The sequence below is a fragment of the Equus asinus genome, chromosome 2 (assembly GCF_041296235.1).
Source record: "Equus asinus isolate D_3611 breed Donkey chromosome 2, EquAss-T2T_v2, whole genome shotgun sequence".
Taxonomy (NCBI): Eukaryota; Metazoa; Chordata; class Mammalia; order Perissodactyla; family Equidae; genus Equus; species Equus asinus.
In genome coordinates this window covers 146,311,398-146,338,426 of record NC_091791.1, presented here as the reverse complement: position 1 = coordinate 146,338,426, position 27,029 = coordinate 146,311,398, and the positions used below count along the sequence as shown (strand labels likewise).

The window sequence follows — 27,029 nt, the reverse complement described above, 5'->3', positions numbered from 1 at the left end:
AAACGTGATGCGCTTCTAATCAGAAATGACACTTAATTGTGAGTCGGCCTGCTGAGACTGCTCTGGCCGCTCAGTGGCTGTCACACCTGTGTCATTGGTGAGCTGTGGCGGGGTAGGGGGGAAGGGTTGGGTGGAGGGGGAGGGTTGGGTGGGGGAGGGGTGTGGGGGGCTCCCAGCGCCCACTCCTAACCGTCTGTTTTCCATTTAGAAATGTCCACTAGGTGGCGGAAGCGACTCACTTGCCTCCCCGCAGAGCGCCTGCTTTTTGAGAGACTACAAAATTAGCCCCACGTGATAGTCCAGCTCTATAAAAACAGATTCCTCCTTGTGAAAAAACAATGCAAAACTTCATTATATAAAACAGTGGAAAATTTACCAACGATATGTATAAAGGGTGGAAAACCCATTCAGAATAATATACAGACACATCTAACGACTTCTTCTAATCAGGCACTATTCTAACCTGACTTTTCCTTAAGAACTCCTATTTCAAGGGGTTCTAGCAGGCTCTCTTTCAGAGTTCTGTCCGTCTGTCTCAGCTTCTGTCCTACGATTTTGTGGAGTTTATTTCTGCCTTTTCCTGAGGTTTGAAAAAAACTGCGCAGTCTCTTTCTTCCTACGTAGATTTTCACACAAAACGGGCAAAGCTTTGCTGTATGGGTTACTTGATCAACCATTTGAAGATGGACAAAAAAGACTTTTTCTTTCTTTGGCGAGGAAGATTGGCCCTGAGCTAATATCTATTGCCAATCTTCCTCTATTTTACCCGGGACACCGCCACAGTGTGGCTTGACGAGTGGGGTAGGTCTGCCCCCCGAATCCGAACCTAGGAACCCTGGGTAGGAGAAGTGGAGTGGGCAAACTTAACCACTACACCACCAGGCTGACTCCGAAAAAGACTTTTTAAGCTGCCTGAACATAAGTAATGATGTTTTGGAGCTCGGGCAAGCCATAGAAGCTCTCTGATCTCAGCTTTCTCACCTGTAAAATGTGGGTTGTCATAACACCTCCCCCATGGGGTTGTTTTAAATTGGATAAGAAGAGGACAAGGAGACACTCCGAAAATTGCAAATCACTCTATCAATGTTGTGGATGAATATATCTCTCTAGAAAAGATGATGCCCGGAAGAGAAACCGTCTAGTTAATTTTAATAAGCAAGCTGGCTTTGGGGGATTAGCTCACAAGTGTGACGATTGTGGAACAATCCATGCACGCTGAGTGTGGAGGGCGCGCTCCGCCCCTCCTCTGGAGTCTGGAACCCGGACCTCAGCTGCCATCCTGGTGGAAGCCCACGCAGTGGCCCACGTGCAGTCTGCTCGGCATAACACGCCGAATGGCTGCTTCACTGGGAGGAGGCCATTGTGAAATCGGTGGTTTCCTGGAGCTGGTCATCGCCATAAATAATGTGAAAATTGAGAAGTTAATTTTCCACTTCTATCTTTGGGGCAAAGCAGGCTATTTATCATCTCATCAAACCAGGGTGGTAACGCTCTGTGTAGAGTCCGGAGCCGGCCTAGGCGGGGTCTACACGGCTTGTGAGCGGCACAGAATGGTTTTTGCTGCTGGGGTCTCCCGCTCCACGTGGAGGGTCCTGGAATAAGGGTTAGAGCGGTAGGTCCTAACGCCGGTTGGCCTGAGGGTCTGGGTTACACCTGGCCTACACGATATTTTTTTGTTTTAAAATTTGATCCAGTATTTAAAAACTGGGAACTTTTATATGTTAAATCTGGATTTCTGGCTTCTTTTAAAAAATTGTAAGACTCAGCGCCCTTGGTCTTAATTACCCGCTGGAAGCTACCGATGGGTGCTGAGGGGCCGTGGCCTCTTCACTGGGGCAGAGATAGGCAGTTTGCCCTAGTCCCCTCTTTCTCTGTTTTATCATCTCCAGGTCTGCCTCGCTCATTTATGTCGCCTGCCTGGCACCTTCTCGCATATGAGTTTGCAAGCTCTGAATTAGCCTGTGAAAAGCCTGGGAATTATGCTTAGTTAAAAATTTTTTTCTTTTAAGGCCAGTGTGATGACTGCAAAGCCCACACTCTGAGAAAATGTGTGGTTATAACCATAGACAAACATCTCAAAATCTTCTTTCGTATTTTACGCCTCAGTTTTCCTTCTTTCTCACTGTTTCTTCACTTGTATTAATGGAGGCTGATATAGTTAAGATGAGCTGAAGCAGTTTTTTTTTAAAAAAGGATTTACTTATTGAATATATATATATATTCATATATATATACTGTCCAAAAGCCAGTGTGCTGAATGTTCTATTTCATTCTATCAAGAAAAAAAATGAGACCTGCCTGAAGGTGCTTTTGGTATACAGCCCTAGATTCATTTCCTACCATTGTGGGTTGATGATTGATATAGAAAGAAAGAAAATCCTCTTCCTCCCATTAAGTGATATGAGCTTAGAGAACTGATGAACTGTTTAGCTATTTGTAAACATCTAACTCTGTAGAAGCAGCAATCAGAAGATATGATGGGAGAAGAGAATCCGTTTACAGTAGGGACAAAACAAATAAAATCCCCCCAAAATAAATTTAATCATACAGATAGATTTATGTGAAAAACACATTTAAGGTACTGCTTTAAGCCACACGAAAAAGGGAGACAGAAGGAGGCATTAAACAATGGAAAGTGCGGGTATGTCTGAGCCTCCATACTTGGGAAGACTCAGTGTCATGAAGATGTCGTCCCCCTAAGTTAATCCAGAAATACATTACTTTCTTGATAAAAATCAAATTTTTAAGCATATAACTGAATCTAAAGTTCACATGAAAAATAAGCATATTCTTGGAAAGAAAAATTGTGGGGGAAAAAAGAGTCACGAAGAGATACTAGTTCTACCAGATATTAAAACATGATAAATCCACAATAATTCAAACAACATGGTAAAAACACATGACAGAGCAATGATACAGACTAGAAAGTCGAACCAAATACACATGGAATATGTGATAAAAGGTGCATCCACAGGAAAACAGTAAATTATTCCTTTAATGATGTTGAGACAACTAGATCGTTACGTGAAAAAAAAGTTGGATTTCTAACTCACTTCCTACAGCAAATTTACTTCCAGATGAATCAAATATATAAACATAAAAAATAAAATCATTAAAGCAGTATGTAAAAATATGAGCTATTTAACTAGTAATACCAGAATGGGGAAGTCTCTTCTAAGAAACCACACACACACACACACACACACACACACTAATCGGTAAATTCTACTATAATTAAAAAATTGTGCATAAAAAAAGAATATTCGAAGAAAATTAAAAGAAAAAAAGAGAAACACAAAACTGGGAAAAATGCTTGCAACCTGTATAACTAATAAAGGGCTATCTTCCTTAATACCTTTCTTTATTTCATAATTAATTCTTAGTATATAAAAGAACTCCAGCAAATAAATATGAAATGGACAAATGATAAGAACAGTTACCAAAAAAGAAATACAAATGATTCAAACATGAAAAGATGCGCAACTTCAGTCTGTAATAATAGAAATGCAATTAAAGGTATGAGGAGATATCTTTTTTTAACCTATCAGATTAGCAAAGATTATCAATTTAAAAAAAAGGGCCATTTTCAAAGATGAGGGCTTGGGAGCCAAATGAATGGATTCTATGCTTCCAAGAATTTCTGTTTGGAATTTGGGCCTTCTGAAGAAATGCAGATGTCTGTGAAGTAAACTGGCCTTTAAAAAAACAGTTTGAAACGATACCACGATAAAAACTGTTGGAGGCAAAAAGTCATCAGTGGATGCTAAAATTAGTGGGCAAAAGCATGATTGAGAGGAAGGGTATTTATATAGTCTCAAACTATCTCCCTATAAGGTACTTATTCATTACAAAGTGAGCAGTGGTAACTTTATTGTGGTGAATCCGGCAGCCACCATCCTGTGAGGGAGCCAGCTAGCCACGAGGAGAGGATCGGAGGCTCCCAGTGACAGACAGCAGCTGCACTTGTGTGAGTAAGGGAGCCTTCAGCTGATTCCAGCTTTTGGTCTTCAAGTTTTCCAGCTGAAGCCCCAGACATCACGGAACAGAGACAAGCCAGCCCTGACGTTCCTTGTCCAAATCCCTAACCCCCAGAAGCCATTAGCATAATACATGGCTGTTTAATGGGGCTGAATTTGGGGGTAATTTGTTATGTAGCCATAGTAACTGGAACAGGTGGTGTCTATTTCCCTTTTGTAAGTAATAAGTAATTCGTAGGGAAATACTTTGAGACCATGTAAATATTCTGTTCCTTATCAAACTGTCACCCTCATCAAACTTTTTTTAGCACCCATTGGTGATTTTCTAATTCCATCATTCCTTTTATATTTGTTAGTTAACATTTTTCCATAAGGAAGAGCTTTATCTTTTCCCCTACTTGTGTATGTATGTATTTATAACAGTGTGATCTCATGGATTCTTACTTTATTCAGTGGAATATAATGCATTATTATCATTGATTCTCAAATTGTCCCAGATTTGGCCAGTGGAAGTTCCTTCAATCTGAGCCTGGGTCCTTTGAAGTTTCCCAACTGCTGATTAGTAAGGGGAAAATCTCACTAGATTCTGGTACAACAAGATGTTCCAGGTTCATTTTGTGCTTTCCATGCCCCAGTCCTGGAATCTAAGACTTTTCTCCAGGGAGCCCTCGTTCATTTGAGTGGAGAATGGTATTTAGAAACCAAGATCTAAGTTCTGGATGTGGTACTGCTTATAGGGGTGTCACTGCTTCTAGGTGTTCTCAGTGGACATAGCTAGGAAATAGATTTATTGATCTATCTATCTACCAAAAAGCGTGAGTTCATACTGATACCTGCAATTCCAATCCGTAACCTCAAAGAACATTAGAATCTTCCCCTTTTCCATATTTGTAACTCTTTTCTCTGAGAGTAAGAAACCTGGCTCCCCTTTCCCTTAGGATATTTAGGGTATTTACTCATTTGCTCGAGCCTAGGATATGCAGAAAGTAGTTCAGAATTACTAACACATACCACTGAGAAAAGCAAGCCCACTTACTAGAGTTCAACATTTGTTTTCAGCTATTTTTTAAGGCAAAATTTATACAGAGTGAAATGCACAAATCGTAAGTGTACAATTTGATATAATTTGACAAATGAACCCACGTAACACACACACACTCCTATGAAAGCACATAACATTTCCATCACCCCAGAAAGTTCTTTCACCACTAGTCCATCCTCCCAGAGCCAACCACTTTTCTGATTTTTCTTCCCATTATTGACAGTTTTGTCTTTTGTAGAACTTCATATAAATAAATTCATACGATATCTACTCTTTTATGACTGGCTTCTTTTGCTCAGCATAATGTCTATGAAATTCATCCACCATATATCAGTAGTTTGCTCCTATTTATTGCTGAGTGGTATTCCATCTTGTAAATATACCGCAGTTCATTTATTCGTTTTCCTGGGGGTGGAAATTTGGGTTGTGTTCTGTTTTTGACCGTTATGAATAAAGCTGCTATGAATATTCTTGTTCAAGTCTCTTTGTGGATCTACATTTTCGTTTCTCTTGGGTGCAGAAGTGCAGTAGGTACATGTTCGACTGCATCAGAAGCTAACCTTTCCAGAGTTGTAGCATTTTATACTCCCACTAGCAATGCACGAGAGTTCTGGTTGCTTCGCATCCTCATCAACGTTTGATATTTTCAATCCTTTTAAGTTAGCCATTCTAGTAGTTTTAATTTCTATTTCTTTGGTTGCCAATGACTTTGAGCATTTTCCCCAATTTTTTAAGCCTGTGCATTCCCAAGTCTTGAATTTTGGCTCATTCTCCACTCTCTCTCTTCTGCTGGATTTAGTTCCGGGAGTGGGAGTAGTTGTATGGTTTTTAAGATTTTTGCAATTAAGCTTGAAGAAATGGATCAACAAGTTCAAGGATGCTCTTTACATTCCTAATTCAGATTTACATAAGCTTTTGTTAACGAGACAAAAATTTCGTAATTAATCACGTGCATATAATTTACTTGGGTTTGTTCTGTTTTGTAAAGCTGATTTCAATTATAGATATTTATAAAGAAAATGAGTATCTGCCATTGTTTACATGCTAACACTTTCAGAGTTTTTATGAAAATTACACAAGTAGAAAGATGAATTTTCATAAAATTTTCTTAGCAGCCTTTTTTATTTTTAGAAAGTAATACAAACTGTTCAAGGCTAGCATCAACATATTGCCAGACTGATAATTGTACCGGGTATTTTCACAATACTTTCCTTTGTGCATGCACTCAGTATGCCCACCATGTCCCTGTACGGTATTATCTGCATTTTACAGGTGGAGAAATGGCGGCCTCAGAGAGGTTAAGCGACTTGCCTAAGGTCTCGCAGTTGGTAGCAGATCAGGAATTAAAATGAATGAGTCTGTGTCACGGCCCATGCTGATTCCATTAGGAGCTGCCAGGCCCTCCTGGTGAGCCCCATCTCTTCCTTGGCCCTAAAAGCAGCTTGTTTCTTTGCTTCATTTAAACAGCATCATGGAACAGTCCAGGGGTCCAGACCCAGCCAGGGATGGCGAATGTCTAGATTCAGTCGGGGGCAGGGGTGGTGGACCCCAGGACTTTCAGGAAAGGGCAGATGTCTCCAGTGGCTTCCTATAGAGAAGGATGACTTCAGCTGAGCATCAGTGGGGAGCAGCAGTGTCAACTGGGCCTCTCTGGCCCTCTTTGAAGAAACAGTTGCAAGATGTGGGGCTGAAAGAGGTCCTGTTGGAATCTCTGTCAGGACGGCTAGGGTCTGGGTTAGAATGTCCAAGTGGGCTGAGCCCACTCTCTGTTCCTGGGCGTAGCATCAACAATGTCTTCACCTTCTCCTTCCTGGTTCTCTGGTGAGAGAATTTCAGTTCATTTCAAGGCAGCCTCCATCCATATTTCTAGGCCCCGCACCTGAGTCCACATCCTGGTGCTAACACCTGTATGCAACCCTTCATTCCTTGCTCCTAATTGAGAAGGATTAGGTGCATGACAGCTCAGGAGACACCCTCCAGCTGCAGTGTGCAAGTTATTTGCCCAAAGGAAAGACTCAGCCTACATATTGACATGTCTAACTGCGTGCTTGTCCACTGTGGATGTTTCTCAGACTATGGAACAACTGACTGGAATTATAACACAAGGTTACAAAGTAATTTGTAAGGAAAAAAATCTAGAAAGCATTACAAAGAGATGTGGCTATATGCTGACTCTCATGTCATTTTTTTATCACAGACTTTCTTAAAACAGAAACATTTATAGTTAAATCTAAAGATAGGCTACTTAGGTGGCCATTAAAATACTGTATCATTTGATGATGGAAATTAGTCTGGACTTGTAGGCATGAGGCCTATGAGTAATTGTGTTAAGATACGTAAGAAATTGTTGTCAAATGAGAATTTGGCTACAAATTGAGGATAAAAATGAAAACACTTAAAAAAATCAGTATATTAGCAATGAAATCTTAGTTTGCACAGTCAAATCCCAATTGTATGGTGGATATATCCCTGAAAAACATACTTGAAAACATACTGGCCAGAGATGGGAAGTCTATGGAAAATCGGGTAGTGGAAGTATGATTTGATGACTTTCATGTGTTACAAGTCTTGAGCCAACAGTCTTACTAACATCCTTGGTAAATAAGAAAGGGAGTCTCAGGTGATGGGAGTTAACAATCTTAGAGACCAGAGAGAAATGGGGTTTGAGCCCGAAAGTCTAGAGGGACAAGGTAGGGCATAGTCTCAGGCCTGGCCTGGGCTTTTGATGGAGAGAGGGAAGGAATGAAACTATGTGGATGTGGCACTCTTGGGGGGACAGACCTGGAGGCTTAGGGACCAGAGAAGGAGGTCAGGGTCAGGAGCTGGGACAGGGAGCAGAGCAGGTGCCCAAGGACCCTCCTGTCCATTCCTCATTTACTTCCTCCTCTGGAGCTGGTTGTTTAAGCATCACAGAGAAGTTTGCAGAGCCTGGCGGGTTCTCCCTTACGTGGAGCCTATTTTTCATCACAGACCATGACTTTGCACAGTGGCAACTATGATTTAAAGGGGAAGAGCTTCAAAAGAAACCCTGTCCTTTGTCCTCTCCAGAGCAGTGTCTGGGTTGGGTTCATCTCTGCAACCCCAGAGTGGGTGTCGGGGAATGTGTCATCCAAAAGGAATGGATTCCATCTACCTGGCAGGATTATAATGGATCCACTTGGAGTTGTTTGTTTTCCTCTCCTTTCCAACCCTTCGAGGGTTCTGGAGAATGGCTTTGCCAGAGTGGGAGGACTCTGGTGGACAGAGCCAAAGGCTGTTATGGTGGACAACTCCCGTCTGGTCTATTCAGAACACCCCTACCCCCACCATGACCCTCACTGCAATCATGTGGTATCATAGAGCACCAACACAGGGCGTCTCTCTTCCCTGCACCCCACCCCAAGAGATCTAGTCCAGACTTTAAAGGCAAAGTCTTTGCTGAAGCCGGAGGAGACTTGCCCCTCAGCAGGTGTCTTCTCAAACATGGCCTCAGCCTTTGGTTTGGGTAAGATCTTGCCAATCACACTGGTAGTCAGAGACCTAATGGGGTTTACAAATTTTAATCTCCCTTTTCTCTAGTTTCTCAGCCAGGCTGGATACCCAGGGGATGTAAAATCTTGCTAAAATAAGAAAATAGGTGGCAGAGAGGGAAATTTTTAAATGCCTTTAGAATAGTCAAAACTAGCAAAGTCCAGAAATTAAATGGCTGAGGGAAGCCTACGTCTGAAATATAACGAAAGTCATTATCCTCATCTGGCCTCTGAAGGCCCAGGATGGGGGAGTGTTAGTGGAAGCAGCGGCAAAGGCGAAGAGAGATTTAAGGAAAACATGTGGAACATGGTTAACCTCCCTCTGGGGAAAGTGATTGAAAGGTGGCAGCAAGGGTGTATACATTTCTGTGCTACTCAAATACTGTGTCATGCACACATGCTTGTTTTCTATAAACAAAAAATTAGACCGTAACAGTAAGACTCAGCGAGGGCTGTGCCGAGAGAGCCCTGCTTCACTACTGGCCGACAAAGCTGGAAAGCAATTTGGCAACATGAGTCAAGAGCCTTAAAACATGTATGGTCCTTTACTCTGGTTCTGCTTTTAGGAATTTATCATATGGAAATAATCATCACAAAATTCTTTTTAAATAGGAAAAATTGAAAACATCCAACAACAGGGAAATTTGAAAAATCAGATTAGGTACCAAAATGTTAACACTGATAATCTCCGGGTGTGGTATAGAAGCACACCCCTGAGCTTAAAACCTGTAGGGCCAGATGCTGTAATGGACTGAATTTTGTCCCCCTCAAATTCGTATGTTGAAGACCATATGGTATTTGGAACTGGGGTATTTGGGAGGTAATTAGGTTTCTATGAGGTTGTGTGGGTGGGGTTCCCGGGATGGGGTTAGCGCCCTTAGAAGATGAAGTGACACCAGAACTCCCTCTCTCCACCATGTGAGGACACTGTGAGAAGGCAGCCGTCTGTGAGCCAGGAAGAGGGTACTCGTCGAGAACGGAATCTGCCGGCACCTTGATCTGGGACTTCCCAGCCTCCAGAACGGTGAGACAATGTCTGTTGTTTAAGCCAGAGTTCAGTTCCGTTCAGCTCCCATCAGTTCACATCAAGTTTGTCATCAAATTTTTGGTTTTCAGAGCTCTGGCATTTCCCGCTTCTGTGAGGTGGTGAGTGAGGGGCTCTGAGTCTGTGCTGCAGGCCCTGCCTTTTAGGTTTGGGGGAATGGGGTGAGGGGAGGCAGTGGGAAGCTTTCTTTTATTTCACACTTAGAGTTTTCTCTTCTGTAGACAGTTCTTCCAGCAGAGAACCCCAGAGCGGATGATCTGGGCACACATCATAAACCCGCAACAAACCCCTTCGTTAGGACTTTATCAAGGCACATTTTGGGCACTTGCCCAATATAATTTACTAGTCTTTTCATCAGATCACTATTTGAAAATACCTGGTCTTTTGTTTCTTCTCTTTTTTGCATACACATCGGCACTGGCCTCCTCTCTAATGTCCTTTATTCACCAGGTCATGTTGCCCTGGACCGCTGCTCTGCTGTGCATCCACATCGTGTCTAAATCCAGTTTAGTCTCATTCTCACGTTCATTTTAAGCGTATAAATCCCCGAGCTGCACCTTAACTCTCTCATTCTAACCTCTTTCTTGGTAGAATTATTTCCAGAATAGAGTTCACTTGCCTTCTCTCCAGGAAGGTAACTTTGTTGAGCTTGCTCTTTATGGTCATTAAGGCCCAGATTCCGTAAAGTTAGATGTTAGCTTGTAGAAAACTGAAAGGAGGTGACTGATTTTTGTATGGTTGAAATGCAAGTGAATCTGTTTGGTAGTGAAGGCAACCCCAAGAGTAAGGGCTTTATTGCTGTGTAGAGCGTTGACCAATTTTATATCCAATGTGGCAATCTTATTCCTGGTTCCCTTTTTCACTGACTCTCCCTACATCATTTTCTCTTGTCATCCTTTGAACCAGCTTTTTCGACCTGCCTGTCCTCATTAATGAATTATGTAAATCTTTTGACACGTGCTCCTTATATATTTACATGAAAATTACATTTTTAGCATTTTGAAAGTTATACTTTGACACCCCTGAATGTGACTGAGATTGAACTTCTCACCACTCTGGAGAGTCGTCAGTGCTAGATTTTTCTGAGTTAGAAAAATGAAGTGAAATGGAATTCTTGTTCCTCAGTGTGGCGGTTTAAAGACCAGCTTTAAGAGTAGGAAATCACAGGGCTGGGGAGCAGCCCCCAAATGTCACGTTGGGACAATGTTCACAGCTTAAGAAAATCAAATAGAAGTTGGTCTAAGAGTGGAAATGATAGTGTTCCACTGTGCAGTGCATATTACATATTGATTCACTTATTCAATCATTTATTCACTCAGCACACATTTATTAAGATAAACTATTGCTAGATAGATATTGCTAGATAGACTATTGCTAGACTGTTCTAGAATCTAGAAAGGGGCTGGGTATGCAGAAGTGATATAGGCAAAGCTCCTGTCTTAAGTGCTCATAGTGATGGGGGAGATAGATACACATGGAGTCAATGATGTAAGACTGATGATCTGTGCACAGAGTGTCATGGGAGCAACATACAGTGGGTAAGAGCATGAGACATTATGGAATTGTCCAGAGTGGCTCCTACCACACCCTGAGAGATTGCTTAGACTGAGTCTTAAAGTGCGAGCAGGACTTAGCCAGATATGAAGATGAGAAAAGACCATTTGGGGCAGAAGAGCACAGAAAAAGGGAAAACCCAGCATGGCATGTATAGAGAGGTCCTTGTCCGCAGAGCACTGGGTGTGAGGCAGGGAATGGCATGTGCTCCATAAACAAGCTTTTATTTATGTGATGGTTAATTTTATGTGTCCACTTGACTATTTCATGGGATGCCCAGATATCAGGTTAAACATTATTTCTGGGTGTGTCTGTGAAGGTGTTTCCGGAGCAGATTAATTAGCATTTGAATTGGTAAATTCCATTCGTAAAGCAGATTGCCCTCCCCATGTGGGTGGGCATCATCCAACCAGTTGAAGGTCCAAACAGGACAAGAAACGTGGAGGAAGGTTCTCTCCCTCTGCCTGACTGTTTGAGCTAAGACGTAGGTCTCCTGCTCTTGGACTGGGACTTACACCATTGCTGCTCCTGGCTCTTAGGCCTTTGGATTCAGGCTGGAATTTCCTGGGTCTCCAGCTTGCAGATGGCAGAACATGGGACTCCTCAGCCTCATAACTGTGTAAACCAAGTCCTCATGATAAATCTCATCCTATTGGTTCTGTTTCTCTGGAAAACCCTAACGTACAATATATGTCCAAATTCTTAACTGATCCCTTCCTGTACTCATTTTTTTTTTCCACTTCTATCTTAAGAAACTTCCTTCCCTGCCGAAATGGCAATTAGAAAAGTTAGCTCCTCCTTTGAAGGGACAGGGTCCAACATAGAATGAGAAAAGAAGCAGCAGCACATTGCTGGTCCTCACTTTCAGAGAGCTTAGTGTAAGAAGAATTTTCAAGCATTGTGCACTCATTTTCCAACCCCTCAGATTGGATACACTTCCACGGCTTTGGAGAGGGCAGCTGGAGTGGAAGCTCCAGGAAGAGACCTGAGGAGTTTTATCTTTTCCAGCTCCGTTTCTCTGTTCCAGGAGTCCTGAGGGAGCCAGTTTTAATGAGCAAGACTAGTTGTCTACTGTGTGAGGCCGGTGAGGAGAGCCCACAGAGGCAGTTGGCTCAGGGAGTCCTCTCTCTTCCCCCAAACCTGTCTCAGCTCTCAGCTAACTCACAGGGCCACCCCACTTTCCGTCACCCGGAATATTGGTAAGCTTACCGTATAATGGACTGGGGTAGGGGGGTGGCTGTGGATACCTAGGGATGAGGTGGTGTGGAAGTGAGAACTCCTGCAGCTGAGCAAGTTTGGAGGAGAAAGAGTGGCAGAGATCCCTCCTCAAGTGGAACAGAGTAGACCTGTGTTCGGGGTAAGTGGCAAGAGGAGGAGGGAAGCTGCGCCTCTGAGGATGGGGGTTTGGCAGGTGGAGAGTACGGATCAGCCAGCTGTCACATGTGGCCATGCCAAGTTGACCCCTAAGGTTTTGTATCAGTTAGGAATTGAGTATGTCTATGTATTAGTTATCTATTGCTGCTTAACAAATTTAGGGTCTTAAAACAACAACAAACACTTATTGTCTCACAGTTTATGTGGGTCAAAAGTTCAGGGGCAGCTTACTTGGGAGTTCTGGCTTGAAGTCTCAATCATTGAGATTGCAGTCAAGATGTCGACTGGGGCTTCGATCATCTGAAGGCTTCATGAACTAGAGAATCTGCTTCTAAGAGTTCATTCACATGGCCGGCAAGTTGACGCTGGCTTTGGGGGAGGGGCCTGAGCTTCTTGCCATGTGGACTTTTCCAGAGGGTTGTTTGAATGCCCTCATGACATGGCAGTTGATGTCCCCCAGAGTGAGTGATCCAAGAGAAAGTAAGGCAGAACCCCCTATGTCTTTTATAACCTAACCTCAGAAGTCACATCCCATCATTTCCTCAATATCCTGCTGGTTACACAGGTCAGCCCTATCCAGTGTGGGAAAGGACTACACAAGAGCATGAATACCAGGAGATGAGGATCAATGGGAGCCAACTTGGAAGCCGGCCACCACACTGTCCTAGTAACAGAGGCCTGAAATAACAAGTGATTGGGATTTACTTTTCTCCCACATGAAATAAATCTGGAGGTGGACATCATCATCCCAAACACCTTTTAGCTCTCTGCACTCTCATCCTCAGGGCTGCCTCATGGTCCCAAGATAGTCTCTGCAGCTCCTGTCATCATGTCTGAGTTCCAGTTAGCAAGAAGGAAGGAAGAAATGTTAAAGAGCTTCCCAGTTGAGTCAATTGCTCCTTAAGGAACTTACCCAACTGTCTCATTGAATAACTTATGCCTACATACCATTGGCTGGAATTTAGTTATGTGGCCATTCTTGTTTTCAGAGTAGGCTGGGAAACATAGTTTTTCATCTGGGCATATTGCCACCCCCACAAACTCAGTCTAATACTGAGGAAGAGAGGGAGACAGGATGCAAGGAAGGCTCCCATTCTGCTGCATTACTTGTCTTACTCCTTGTCTAGGGTTTATGACATCGTGGGTCCCCTCCTACTGCCCTCCCTCCCTACCATTAGGGTTCCTGCTACAGACCTGGAGCCCTGTATGCTTATTCAGCTCCCTAAGTTCATTCAGCTGACTATGGTTTGGTTATGGCCTGGGAAAGAGGTTGCCTTCTAGAATCTTCTATGGCTTGGGCAGCTAAACTGTAGAACCTGGGGGCCAGAAGTTACCTCACTTAATCCTCATGAAATCCCCTTGAGGTGGATACTGTTATCCTCATTCGCTGAGTAGGGAAAAGAGACCCACAGCTGGGTAAGCATGAGCTGGGCTTGAACTTGGTTGTTGCCTGCTCCAGAACAAGAGCTCTTTCCACAACAGCACGTCCATGGCCTGGGAAGGTCATTTCTGGCAGGGTACATGGCAATAACAAGGAGGCAATAACCAGGAGCTTGTAAAGGGCAGGATTCACTTGGCTCGGGTGGAGTAAAGGTATTAAGTAGACTTTTACAATAGTCTATTTTCCCAGAATATAATACATTTATACTGGGCTGTTGCTAAAGATTTTTCTCTTGTGCTTTCTTTAAGGGAAATGTGCTGGTCAGACTTAACTGTGCCACAGACTCAGAGAACAAGGCCAGCGAGACTCTCGAAATGGACTGAAAACTGACCATGACAATACCGTGGTGATTGGTGCCGTTAATGGATGCGGGAGGCAGCCTTGCTCTTGTTGGGCAGCGGCTGCTGTGCAGAGCCAGCACTGGCTGTCATCTATCAAGATGTGGAATTTACTCTGCATGTTGTGTGCATGAGAGAGGGAGGAAAAGGTGTGGGGTGGGAGAGAAATGAAGTTGTATTTCTGGAATAAATGAATGCAGAATTAATGTTTTTTGTTTTTTATTTATCTAAGATGCGTGGATTCTATGTGAATTGGAAAAGGTTCCTGGTCTCAAGGCGTACATGCTGGCATATTTCCCACCTCCTGGAGTTCTCTCTGGTAGCCCAGGCCCCTCTCTGGCTGCCTCTCATCTCCCGGGGGGTCTTCATCCGAACATCCTTGGAGAGGGAGCTTTTCAATACACAGATCCCCCCACTCCCCTAACCTGATTCTCTTTGCAGGTCACTGCCGCTCACTGTTTTATGAAAAAGTTCCTCAGGTAGGATCCTGACACCAGTTCCGAAGCGTGGGTTTTTTCCCCCACACCAAGCAATTCTCTGTTACCAGCTGGATGTCCTAAAATTCAACTCAATCCTGACACTGTCTACCTGGAGACAGCATCAGATCCCACCGGTTTAGGGCTCAATCCTACAAGACACCCCTCTCCCCCTTCAGATGCCAAGTCCAGGTTGTCACCTGTGCTTCTGACCTACCAGCTACAGATCAGAGGTTCCCATGACCTCTTCCTTGGGTTCTATTAATTTGCTAGAGTGGCTCATAGAAACATTTTACTTACTAGATCACCATTTAATTATAAAAGGATATAATTCAGGAACAGCCCGATGGAAGATGTACATAAGGCAAGGTATGAGAAAAGGGAGCGGAGCTTCCATGCTGTTTGAGAGACCGCCTCTCCCCAAATCCCCACGTGGTCACCAACCAGGAAGCTCTCCGAAACCTGTCCTTTTGGGTTTTTTGGAGGCTTCGTTACATAGGCATGACTGATCTGCCGTTAGTGATTGAATCAATCTTCAGCCCCTCTCTCCTCCCGAGAGGATGAGGTGGGACTGAAACTTCCCACCCTCTAATCATGTGGTTGGTTCTCCTGGCAACCAGCCCCCATCCTTAGCACCTTTCCAAAAGTCACTTCATTAACATAAACTCAGGGGTAGCTGAAAGGGGTTTGTTGTAAATATCAAGACACGTTTATGGCTCTTATCCTTAAGGAAATGCCGAGGGTTTTAGGAGCTCTGTGCCAGAAACAGGATGACCAAATACACCTTTCTTCTTATAAATTACAGTATCACGCCAGGCTATTCCGCTGTGCACCTCTTCACACATCATCCACAGCCCCACCAAAATCTCTTGTCGATTTTACCTCTTTTCCTCAAAGAATCCACCCTGTTTCTGGACTTTTCTCACTGTTGGCATTTCTCAGTCATACATGACCATCCTGTATGTCTGAAAAGGGCAGACAGGAAAATGCTATTATTGAATAAGACTCAGATTAATGCTTTCAAAACACGAGGAGGAAGGTTTGGGAGGTCGCCCAGGGGCACTGCACCCTCCATCACGCTTGAGCTCGGAGATGCCTGGCCTGGCCAGGACACTCCTAGGAAACAGACGGCTTTGTCTGTGGTGTTCAATCTCTTTTCTCCTCAGACAGCCTCGGCCTCTGTAAAATCTCTTTCTCATGACTTTGTTAAAGAAACCTGCTTGCACAGACGGGCACAGAGTTCTGTCTGTGGGCGCCTGCCTTTTCCTCCGGCTCCTGCATACTTGTCAGGCCCAATAAGCCCCTGGGAAGCCTTCTTGATGGCAGCTGGACCTTCTGGTAACTTTCCACATGCTCTCCGGCTGTTCCAACTGTCCACCTGCTGCCCAACATGCCATTCTTTCCTTAATGTGATTGGTTTCTTAATGTGAAGTTCCAGTTGGATTCTCTAATAGTCATTGTTGCTCTAAGACCTGCAGTTACAATCATGTTAACAGCCCCTAAAAATGACAATTGTGGAAACAGCTGTTATTAGCCCATATTTGCTCGCAGTGTTAGAAACAGCCTTATTCCCTCAGTACTAATAGGAGCTGCCATTTACAGAGAGCTTATGATGCATTAGGCACTAGCGTTTTATATATTCTTTTAATCCTCCAGTTAACTATCTGAGATAGGAACTGCTATTTACAGATGGAGAAATCGAGGGTCAGAGAGGTTAAATAAATTACTGAGTGTCACACAGGTGATAAGTGGCAGGGCGGGGACTGCTGACTATGGGGCCAATATTCCTCTCCCACTGCCAGGGCCACCACGCTACACCATGTCCCGTTGCTGCTGTCTGTGACCAGAGTCCCTCTTCTGGGCAGATGGGGGAATGCCCAGACACATTACATCCGGCGTGGCTCTGCATGGGGGCCAGGAGTCCAGTTAAGATCAGCCCAGGGAAAATAAACGTTACGACTCTTCCTCACAAGACCCAGGACACCAGTCCTGACTTGAGCACATTTTCACACCACCATCCTTTCTCTCCCTCTGTTGGCCATTGGGAGAATGAAAGGCAAAGAAGCAGCAATGACCAGGGCCTTTCTTGTGAATGAAAGTTGGCCTTTCAGCCACCCTTGGGGTATTGCTGACATTCTTCGACCCCTAGTGTAGGCAAAATCATGTTGTGTTAGGAGGTGGGGTGAGGGGGGCAGGGGAAGCCTGTTTGGTTCTCTTGATTTCTTGAAGGGGCAAGAGGTGATGTTTGTCTCAGCCTCAGGAGCAGCTTCCATCTTTCTTGCTTCTGATTTTGCAGCCAGCCTGTGGCTAAGGGTGTTTCTGAGACTCTTGAGAACAACATCTGTCCAAATAAGATATGGGGCAACTGGAAGGCGTTATTCCTAGACAAAAGCTGCCTGTGCTTTATAATTCAATATACGTGTTAATCCTAGTAACCGTTCTTCTGTCCTTCCTAGAGGGAAGAAGAAGGAAGGTTTGTCAAACTTTCTCAGGAAGTGAATTGCAGCACAGAATTCTGCTGACCTGTGTTCAGTTCTCCCTTGAAAATTCTAGGCTGTCAAGAGCAGATAGCTCTTCCAACACAGCTGCTTTATCCACAGCAGCAGGACAATAACTCCCGCTCCCCTGCCTATATTGCTTCGGGAATTTTCTGTGTGTGCGTGTTTTTTTATTCTATTTTTCCATCTGGTGACTTTTGTTTTCTTCTAAATGGCGCTGTTTAAACGCTTTCCACAAATGTAATCTTGAAAATAAACACATTGAATGGATAAGGACAAAGGAGGACCCATTCTTGATGCTGATCACTGCTGAGAGGTCCCTTCAGCTGCAGGGGGGTGGTGCCAAGAGGGTGAGCGGATTATCAGTGTGACTGACACCCAAGGGTGCGGCAGGGATTGGACCCCAATCAGAACTGTATTAATGTCCCCCTGATGTCTGTATATATAGGAGGCCTCACCAAGTGGGCTCTCATGATCAACCAGCGGGCCTCGGAAACTTAGGAGTCTCATGTCCCATTTGGCAATTCTCAAAAGCCTTGGTTCATGCCTCCAGAGCTTCCCAATAGAAAGAAGAATGTGGCTCAACTGTCACTTCATCCCTCAGGGACTTCCCTGTCCACGTCCTCTCCCACATTCTCCCACCACTCCCCTCTGGTTACTGCCTTAGTTTGGGCTCCCTCAGAAGCAGGAGCTGAGACAAAGATTTGAGCACAGGTAATTGATTTGTGAGGGGCTGAGAGCACCAGCAGGAAAGTGACACAGGGCGGGAAAGCCGTCAACAAGGGGTGCATGATGGCACCGGCTATCACAGCACCAAACAGAGCTCAGTCCTATGGGGAGCCCTGGAAAACGGTGTCAGATACACTCCTCAGAATGCTTCCCCAGAGTGGGAGAGAGCTGGGGCATTTATACACCAGCAGGAGCTTGGGTGGAGGGCAGCTCCCTCGGGGTGTTAATTCCTGGCACTTCTGGCACTTCCTTGCAGGTGAGCCAGGAGCTTTCCACATTCTGGAAAAGAGCCTCAGGCACAGGCATACAGACACTGGCAGTTTGAGGTTGGCTGGAGTGCCTCAGACTGGAAGGTCTGAGGGATGCATCTGGGGCAATGACCAGTGTCCGTGCTCATCGCACACACACACGGCTTAAGGCAAGCAATCCCTGTGGAGTCAGTGAGAAAGCCACTTCGGAAGGATTTTCTCCCCTTTAGGGTCTTTTTGTTTTTTGTTTGCCACCATCAAGCTAGCCCACATCAGAACTGCTCTCCTTTCCCCAGCCTGCCCCTGGGGTAAGTTCTTGATAATTGCGAAGAATCGATTCTTGCCTTAGGGATGAAGGTGCCAAGCGTTATGGCTTGGAGGCTCACGGCATCAGTGGCCGCAGGGCCCTGGGCCCCCGCTGCTCTGGGAGCCTGCAGCTGTTGGGTGGCAGCAGGACTTCGGTTGTCCTTGGCGGTGACTCCAGCCCTTTCCCCCTTCCCAGGGGTATGCAGCCCACCAGAGAAGTGGCCCATGAGGAGACCCGTATCAGTTACAGCGCCCTTAGCTGCAAGAACAGAAAGTCCCAGTTCAAACTGGTTTAAACAACACAGAAAATGTTTGTTTCACTGATCAGGAAGTTTGAGGGAGAACACTCCAGATTAATTCAGTGGTTCTGCTTCCTTTCTTCCTTCTGCTTTGCTGTCTTCAGTGTGCTGAGCTTGTTTTCCGGTATCTCCCTTCCTGATAAGGTGGCTGCACGTACACGTACGGACATGCCATTGTCACCCGCCAGTGTGATGTGGATGCCCAAAGCACGCCACACAGACACACTGCAGGGAGTGGCCGCGTGTAGGTGTTCTGGCCAACAGCCAGCTGAGGTCCCAGCCGACAACCAACACCAACACTCTGAATGTGAGTGGGGACTCCTCCAGAGGATTCCAGCTGGTTGCCCCAGATAAGTTTTCCCAGCCGAGGCCCGGGACTTGATGAGACAAAGACAAGCCATCCCCACGTTGCTCTGTTTGAGATACTGACCCACAGATTCCGAAAGTGTCCTGTGGTTTCAAGTCACTAAGTTTTGAAGTGGTTTTTAATGCAGCAACATCACTCTTGCTGGCACCTGCCTCAGTCCTGAGAGAAATCTGAGGGGCTGGCGATGCTCATGCCCTGCTGCTCTCCATGTCTCAGAGCACGGCCCAGAATCCACAGGGGACAGAGGAAAAGCTGGCATGGTGCCCCGACACTTGGCAAAGGCTAGGAAGGTTTCTTTCCATGGGGGGATGGGTTCTGTCATCCTGTAGACACCAAGAGATGGCTTTCCAAGAAAGGTTTTTGGGATCAGGACCATATTGGAATAGTCCTTACAGGAGAGTTTCCAAGATGACTGAAGACTCTCAAATCCCATTGGCTCTTCCCTCAAAATGTGTCCAGAATCTGAACACATCTCACCACGTCCAGTTACCGCTCCGTTCCGACCTACCATCATCTCTCGTCTGAATTACTGCAACTGGCTACTTAAGAGGTCTCCCTGCTTCTCCGCTGCCCCACTACATTTCACCTTCTGTGAGGTGGCCCGAGTGGTTCTTTTAAAATATAAGTCAGGTCTTGTTATTGGTCTGTTCAGAACCTTCCCCATCTCGCTCAGCATATAAGGCCCTACCTGATCTGCGCCTCCTGCCACTCCTCAGCTTTATCTCTGATATGCTTGTCCCTGCCTATCTGGTCCAGCCACTATGGTCTCCTGTTGTTCCTCAGACATGCCAAGTACCCTCTCACCACAGGGCCTTTGCACTGCTTTTCCCTCCATCCAGAATGTTCTTCCCCCAGATAGCTGCATAAGTTATTACCTAACGTCAGGGTTTACACAAGTGCCCCCTGAGTGAGGCCTTCCCTGACCACATTAAGTAAATTTGCACCTGCTACCCCACCTCTGGCTCTCCAAAACCTTTTCCTCTTCTTTGATTTTTTCAACAGAACTTCTCCTTATCTAACATATGATATATGTTACCTATGTTTAGTATCTAACTGCCCCCACTGGAAGTTCAGCTCCATGAAAGCAAGGATTTCTTGCCTGTTTTATTCAGCCTAGAACACATGCCTGACACATAACAGGCCCTCAATAAATATTTGTTGAATGAATAAAATATCTGACCTCTCCTTAGCATCCATTCTACTTCTGGCTACATTTTTCAACTTCTGGCTGGACAGCGCCACCTGGAGGTCCTGCCAGCACCTCAGCCCCACCATCTTCACATCCTCAGATGTGGGATCAGGTCCTCCCAGGGTGCTCCAGATACAGTGGGGTTGATTGACTTAGCCAGCTTTGAATCCCAGCTCCACTTCACTTCCTACCAGGAGGCGAGCTACCACTCCCCCCTCAGGAGCTCGTCGTGAGGAGTGAAAATGACCGGGCATGCTGAGTCCTAGGAACGACACCTCGCAGAGAGCAAGTGCTCCATAAAAGCCAGCCATTATTATTCCCATCCTTCACGACTTGTTCTCTTAAAAGAAATCCTTTTATTTGTGTTTGTTCATGTGGTTAAGAATGGTAAAGTGTTTACTTCTCGCTTTGATAAAGTAACAAGAACTTGACTTGTTTTTAGATTGGAGTATATTTCACCTGGTGTGGCTTACAATGCCTCTTTCACACGAGGGGAAAATAATAGTAATAAATAGTGCTCCATTGATAAAAAAAATCCAAGAGCTTCAAGCATTGCCTCACTGTGTCCTCCACCGGGAGCCGCAGAGTCTCCCCGTGACAGTAACATCGAAAATAGCTGCCGTTAGTCACATGCTAAGGGCAGACTTGTGCTAAGAGCTCCATGTCTATCACCTTACTTAATTTTCCCACCTCTCCCTGCACCAGAGAGGTAGTACTGGGGGTATTATCCACATTTGAAAGAGGAAGAAATGGATCTTAGGGAATTTAAATAACTTGTCTGGGTCACAGAGCTAGGAAACAGGCAGAGAAAGTACATAAACCCCAATTCTTTAGGATCCAGTATTTACGCATCCCGCTTAGACTGATTTTTTTTCTTTTTTTCAGGTCCCTGAGCCACTAAGCAGCCTGAGATGGTGCCTGGCTTTGCCAGAATCCCTCTCTGCTCACCCTTAATGGCCTTCAGGCTGGCCAGAGTTCCTTCCCAGATCCAGCCAGCCTTCCGCCGTCCTCGTCAACCCTGGCCAGGAAGCAGAGCACGAGGCCAAACCTGGGGCCCTGGCCTCATGCCTGCCCTGTGAGGGCCACCTGGCCTCCTGCCGGCAGATATCAGTTGCACAAAGAGCGGACCTTCCTCAGGAAACCCCCGGGTCACAAAGTTGAACCTGCCTCTACCTGTGTGTCAGCGGATAAAAAAGAAAAAAGTAAAGTCATGATTCTCACACAAACATAAAATGAACACATGTCAAAGGTTTTATTTAACTCGATAATTGAATGAGGGAACTGGTAAGATGTTGTAACTGGTTCAAAGGAGAAATCAAAAGAACCACAATTTTATTTGGGTAAAGGGATGTTGGAGTAACTTTATATATGGACTTGAAACTTGCTTTGTTATTTTGGGGGGGGCGGGTTGCAGAATTTATTTGCATGTCTTTAGATAAGAAATCTTTGCATTGCTACCCCTTATTTACAATCTTCAGAGTTGTAAAATAACTCGGAGGCAATGAAAGGCACAGAGCCCACACAGAATCGGATAATTTGAGAAGGGTGCAGCATCCTATTGAAAGGCTACACAGCGATCTCCTTTGCTTATTCCAAAGTCTTAGTTTTTCCTTGCATTGGGCTGATTTTCCTTGGGTCATCGTCTCTATTTCCTGGTTTCTGGGAGAGAGTTTTCCCTCTCCTAAGGGAATGTCTTAGATTGGGAAGCCTTAGATTGTGGGCTTTAGAATCATGAGGATCTTGGGTTCAAATCTGCATTCTGCATTTCCTAAGCATGTGGCCTCATTGAAATCACTTCTCCCCTGACTACCTCTTCCAATGGGTGTGAGGACTAAAGTGCCTGGTACACAGCAACAACAGAACCAAACCCTTACTTGCTACTTTGTGCCATGCACGGTTCCAAATTTAATATATTCAATTCTATTTTACAGATGTGGAAACTGAGGCACCGAGTGTTTGAGGCACTGACCCAGGGTCACACTACTGTGTAGCTGGAATTCCAACCTGGGCAGTCTGGCTCTGCTGCCACACTCAACCACTCACAGAATGACTGGTGCCAGGGTGCTGCTTAGTTTCTTTAGGCCAAGCAAGTCTTAATTTAGGAGCGAGTTGGCTGACTACCCTAAAGAGCCAGCTGTCAGGTCGGTGGTCACTCCTCACTCCCTGGTCACTTTCTACTCCTGTTCGGCACCAGCGTGGGGGGCCCTATGTCCTACTGCTCTCCCTGGAACCGACTGTGTCAAGACCCCAGGATCTGCTTGTGTTGTTGTCATTTGTTTTTGTTTTCTACTGAAATCTATGTACTTCTAGAAAAATGCACAGCTCAGTGAATTTTCATAAAGTGAATGTACGTGCATGTAAGCAGCACATCAAGAAACAGAACATGACTAGCATCCCAGAAACCAATTTGTGCCCTCTTCCAGCCGCTACCCCCAAGGGTAACCAGCATGCTGACTCCAACACCATCATTGCACCTGTCTTTGTCTCTGCGTAAAGGCATCCGTGTGGTCTGCGTTCTTTTCTGTCTGGCTTCTTTCACTCAACGTTCTGTTTATGAGAATCAACCATATTGCCGTCTGTGGTTATAGTTTGCTCATTCTCAATACTGTATGAAAATACAATTTATCCATTCTATAATTGATACACTTTTTGGCAGTTTCCAATTTAGGGTTCCAGCACATACCTTTTGGTCCACAGAGCTACACATTTTTGTGGGTTCTACTTAGTCTTTAAAAGAAACATCGTGACTTGTTTGGCCAAGATATTTTCTTAACAGATGGGTCAGCCTGCTTCTTCTTTGCCACAGTCAGCAATTTTCCATTTGTCCCTTTTCTTCCTTCAGGTCAGGTGTGCCAGCCCATCTGCCAGACTCTTCCATGTTTGCTGAGCCAGGACAATGGCGGCCCTGTTGTATTTTTAACATACGTGGTGACTGGCTCCTTATATCCATCCTGGCTCATGGGAGGTGGGGTGGAGGGGTTGGAGGGTAGGCAGGTACGGCGAACATCAGTGATCTGAGGCTGGCTTACAATCAAGGCGGGTTTACAATCCCAGTGGAACCTGGAGACTCCGCTGTGCCCTGAGTCCCAGCTGACCTGGGGAACTTCTCCCTTCAGACACTCAGTTATGCGTCCCCACTCCAAGGGCAGTGATTTCTGCTCCCTGCTCTTCTTTATCTCTTGGTGGACAACCTATTGCTAGTGTCTTCCCTCCCCCTTGCCCCTGAAATGGATACAAAGCAACTTCTCTTCTAACCCAGGACTGTTAGCGCCCACACTGGGAGGCGGTCCTGGGCAGTGTCTTTATTTTCACCTGCTTTTCTCTTTCTCCCCGCAGAGCCCCTATCCTGTCTTTCCCAGAGGTGTTTTGACTGTTGCTGTGTCTGCTTTGTCTCCCTTCCCCTCAGGCCCCAGCAGTCACTTCCTTACCTGTAAATATGTTTGTTTCGGGCTGACGCCCTCCTTTTCCCCAAGAGCTCCAGTGTTTTCCAGCAGTCGGGCGGGCAGGCAGCGAGCCCACAGCCCTGGAGGGAGCAGGTCAGGTCGAAGGTTAGACAGTGGCTCAGTAAAATAGGCACATAAACAGAATAGCAGAACCAATCAACAAGAAGAATGCAAATCTGCTGGCCGTAAGGGACAAAACAGCAGCCAAGATTGGCTTCAGATTTGGTGCCGAGCTTCTTCATAACAAGGACAATCAAAGAAACCAAAGAGATTATAGAGTGACTGTTATAAAGATAGTAGATAAAAGATAAAAATAGATAAACCATACAAGATGATAATTACGATATTTTCGAAGAAGGGGCTTATTCACTATTCTGTCTCCCGAACACCTGGCTTAGGACCTCATGCATAGTGGGTGCTCATTAAATATTTATTTAGGGAATAAGTTAATAAAGTAAAAATCCCTATTAACCACCGGCTAATTCACATTGAGGACTTACTATGTGGTGAGCAAATTCTCATCTGTGCCACTCCACAACCCCGAGAGGTGGTGACTTCCCCAAGGTCACAGCTCTCCTACCGCCAGGTCATCACTTAAACTGCAGTCCTGACTGGAGCCAGCCAGCTCAAGCACTAAAGTACCTGAAATGATGGAGCAAATGAGCATTTATGAGTATTTGCATTTTACTAGACAGTAAAACCAGTCACACTGGCTTTTTACTGTTGGTTCCTGGCTGGCAGCCCAATTCGGTGAGAAGCAGTGCTGGAAACCGAGGCAGGCTGCCTCCTCTCTGCTGGGAGCTGCCAGACCTCAAAGCTCACAAACCTGTTCTGTGTCTGCCCCCTGCTGGCAGACACGAGGATAGCAGGGCTTTCTCCAGGCTCCTTGCAAGAGCATCTTCAATGGTGTAAGGCCCAGGCACCCTACTTGGCCCTTCTGCTGTTTCTTTTTAGGGGGTGAGGGAGCAGGCGGGGAGATATTATTCAAACCTCAGTTTGGACCTGTGCCCTGATGAGTAGGAATGTCTTAGGATAGACTGTTTAAAATTGGTTGCTGTCCTAGAGAATCTAGTCTGGGTGGTCTCTTGACAGAGAGTGGAGGCTGGAAGGTCACTTCCAATGATTTCAAGGTCATTTTTAAAAGCATTGGAACAAGAGTCAGGACATTTGGCTTCTAGTCCCAGCAAGGCCACCTACCAGAGTGGCAGGTATCCCCACTGGGCCTATTTCCTCATTTGCAAAACGAGGTGTTAGACCATATGACTCCAATGACCCATCGGTCCTAAGCCCCACCTGTAAGTCCTTTAAAGATTTTCCCCCATCAGGCCTTCCTTTCGGATCTCACCTTCTCACCCCAGACTTGCTCCTCAGCCCCTTTTCCCTGTCTCTGGCCTGCTGATCTGTATCCCCCTGTGGCCAGACAGCTCACTCTGCACCAGGTGCCACCCATTCCTCCTGACCCTGAACCAGGTCTGGGCACCTTTGTATGAGGGCTCCAGGCTCATGTTAAGCAAGAATGGAAATCTTATGCCATCTTGGCATTCAGGCTGGCTTGCCTCGCACCCACTGGCAAGACCAAACTCAAGATACAGAAAGAGAGAAGAAGCAGAGACCAACAGCTTATATGGGGTTTTGTTGGACACTAGAGGTGGAGTCTGATGTAATAAGGAACCTTTGCACCATGTGATAATTTACAAAGCATTCTGAGAGTCGGAGAACAGCTCTGTAAGGAAGGTATTTCTATCACCCACATTTGTATGAGGGAATTGAGGCCCAGAGAGCTACAAGGTCCACAGTCACATATCCCACAGGTGGCTGGGCTGGGACCCAGGGCCAGGTCGTCCACACCAGGCCCAGGGCTTGCCCCATCAGAAATGTGCAAGGCTTGAAGTGTTCCAGACACTGGCAGGTAATCCTAGAGGAAAGCAGTCCCAGTGAAGACAGGCCCGCTCACTTCTTGATGAGATCATCTCCTCTCCTCCCGGGACAATTCCACACCTGGATTTGTAACGCACACCTAGATCACCCTTACTTCGGCCTCCTGGTGCAGATCCTAGACTACACTGGGCCTGGCTTGTCCTGCACTGACTGGCCTATACTGGCGTGTGGCATCCTTAGAGTCAGTCTTTGGATGAAGCTCATCTTCCCTGAACCTCAGTTTCCTCATCTCTAAGATGGGGATGGTTATAACCACCACACAGGTATAGTGAAGAATAAAAACAAGATGTGTGGGAAAAGATTTTCTTTCTTTCTTTTTTTCTTTTTCTTTTTTTTGCTGAGGAAGAGTCACCCTGAGCTAACATCTGTTGCCAATCTTCCTCTTTTTTTGCTTGAGGAAAATTAACCCTGAGCTGACATTTATGCCAATCTTCCTCTATTTTTTTTTTTTTTTGTATGTGGGATGCTGCCACAGCATGGCTGACGAGTCGTGTAGGTCCACAACTGGGATGCGAACCTGTGAACCCCAGCTGCCGAAGCAGAGCATGCTGAACTTAACCACTTCACCATGGGACTGACCCCAGAAAAGATTTTTACAATGTGCAAAACCACCAAGTGTTAGAACTCGGGGATGGAGGGAGGTAGAGGAACTTACCTGCCAGCTCCCTCCTGTCTCCTGTCCCACACCTGCACTTCCAGGCTGGGTCACCGATCCCCTCCAGAAGCTGCAGATGAAGCCAGATCCCATACTCTAAGCATGGTGCTCCAGGGGGGCCTGAAGCAGTGCGAGGGGCCGGAGCCCCGTGGGTTGGGTTGGGTTGGATTGGGTTGGGTGGGACCTGGGTGCAGGGCTGCTGAGGCTCCCACTGGAGTGGGCACGATGGAGAAGAAGCTGACTCCAGGCCCTGACCCAGGGGAAGCTGAGACAGCCAGGGGTGTCAAGCACTGAGGGAATGGTGACTGCCTGTGCTTTCCATCTGAGGAAATCGTTGAGGTCCTGGGGAAAGCTGGGGCCAAGGAAATCTGGAGACGCACATAAAGTTGTCGTGGTCCAGTGATGGATACCTGAGGAGCCCAGAGATCCCCGAGAGAAATGTCATAGGGGCTGGTGTTTCTGTGCCCACAGGGGTGGGAGTTAGAACCAGCCGGATATGGCTATTGCCATTAACACGACCTCAAGTTCAACCCTGATGTTATTTGGGTTGAAACGAGAGATTCCAAAGAACTTTTGTTATTTGCCTTGCACACACAGTACA

The 27,029-nt window shown here is 45.7% G+C and overlaps 1 long non-coding RNA gene across 1 annotated transcript; it reads right to left on the bottom strand.

The window, feature by feature from the left end:
- Positions 1-870: 870 nt before the first annotated feature.
- LOC139046264 (uncharacterized) lies at positions 871-24,550 on the bottom strand. Its single transcript, XR_011506109.1, has 3 exons — positions 24,336-24,550; positions 23,821-23,915; positions 871-1,385 (listed from the first exon to the last, which is right to left on the bottom strand). It is a non-coding gene; the product is annotated as an uncharacterized lncRNA (long non-coding RNA).
- Between the last annotated feature and the right edge of the window lie 2,479 nt (positions 24,551-27,029).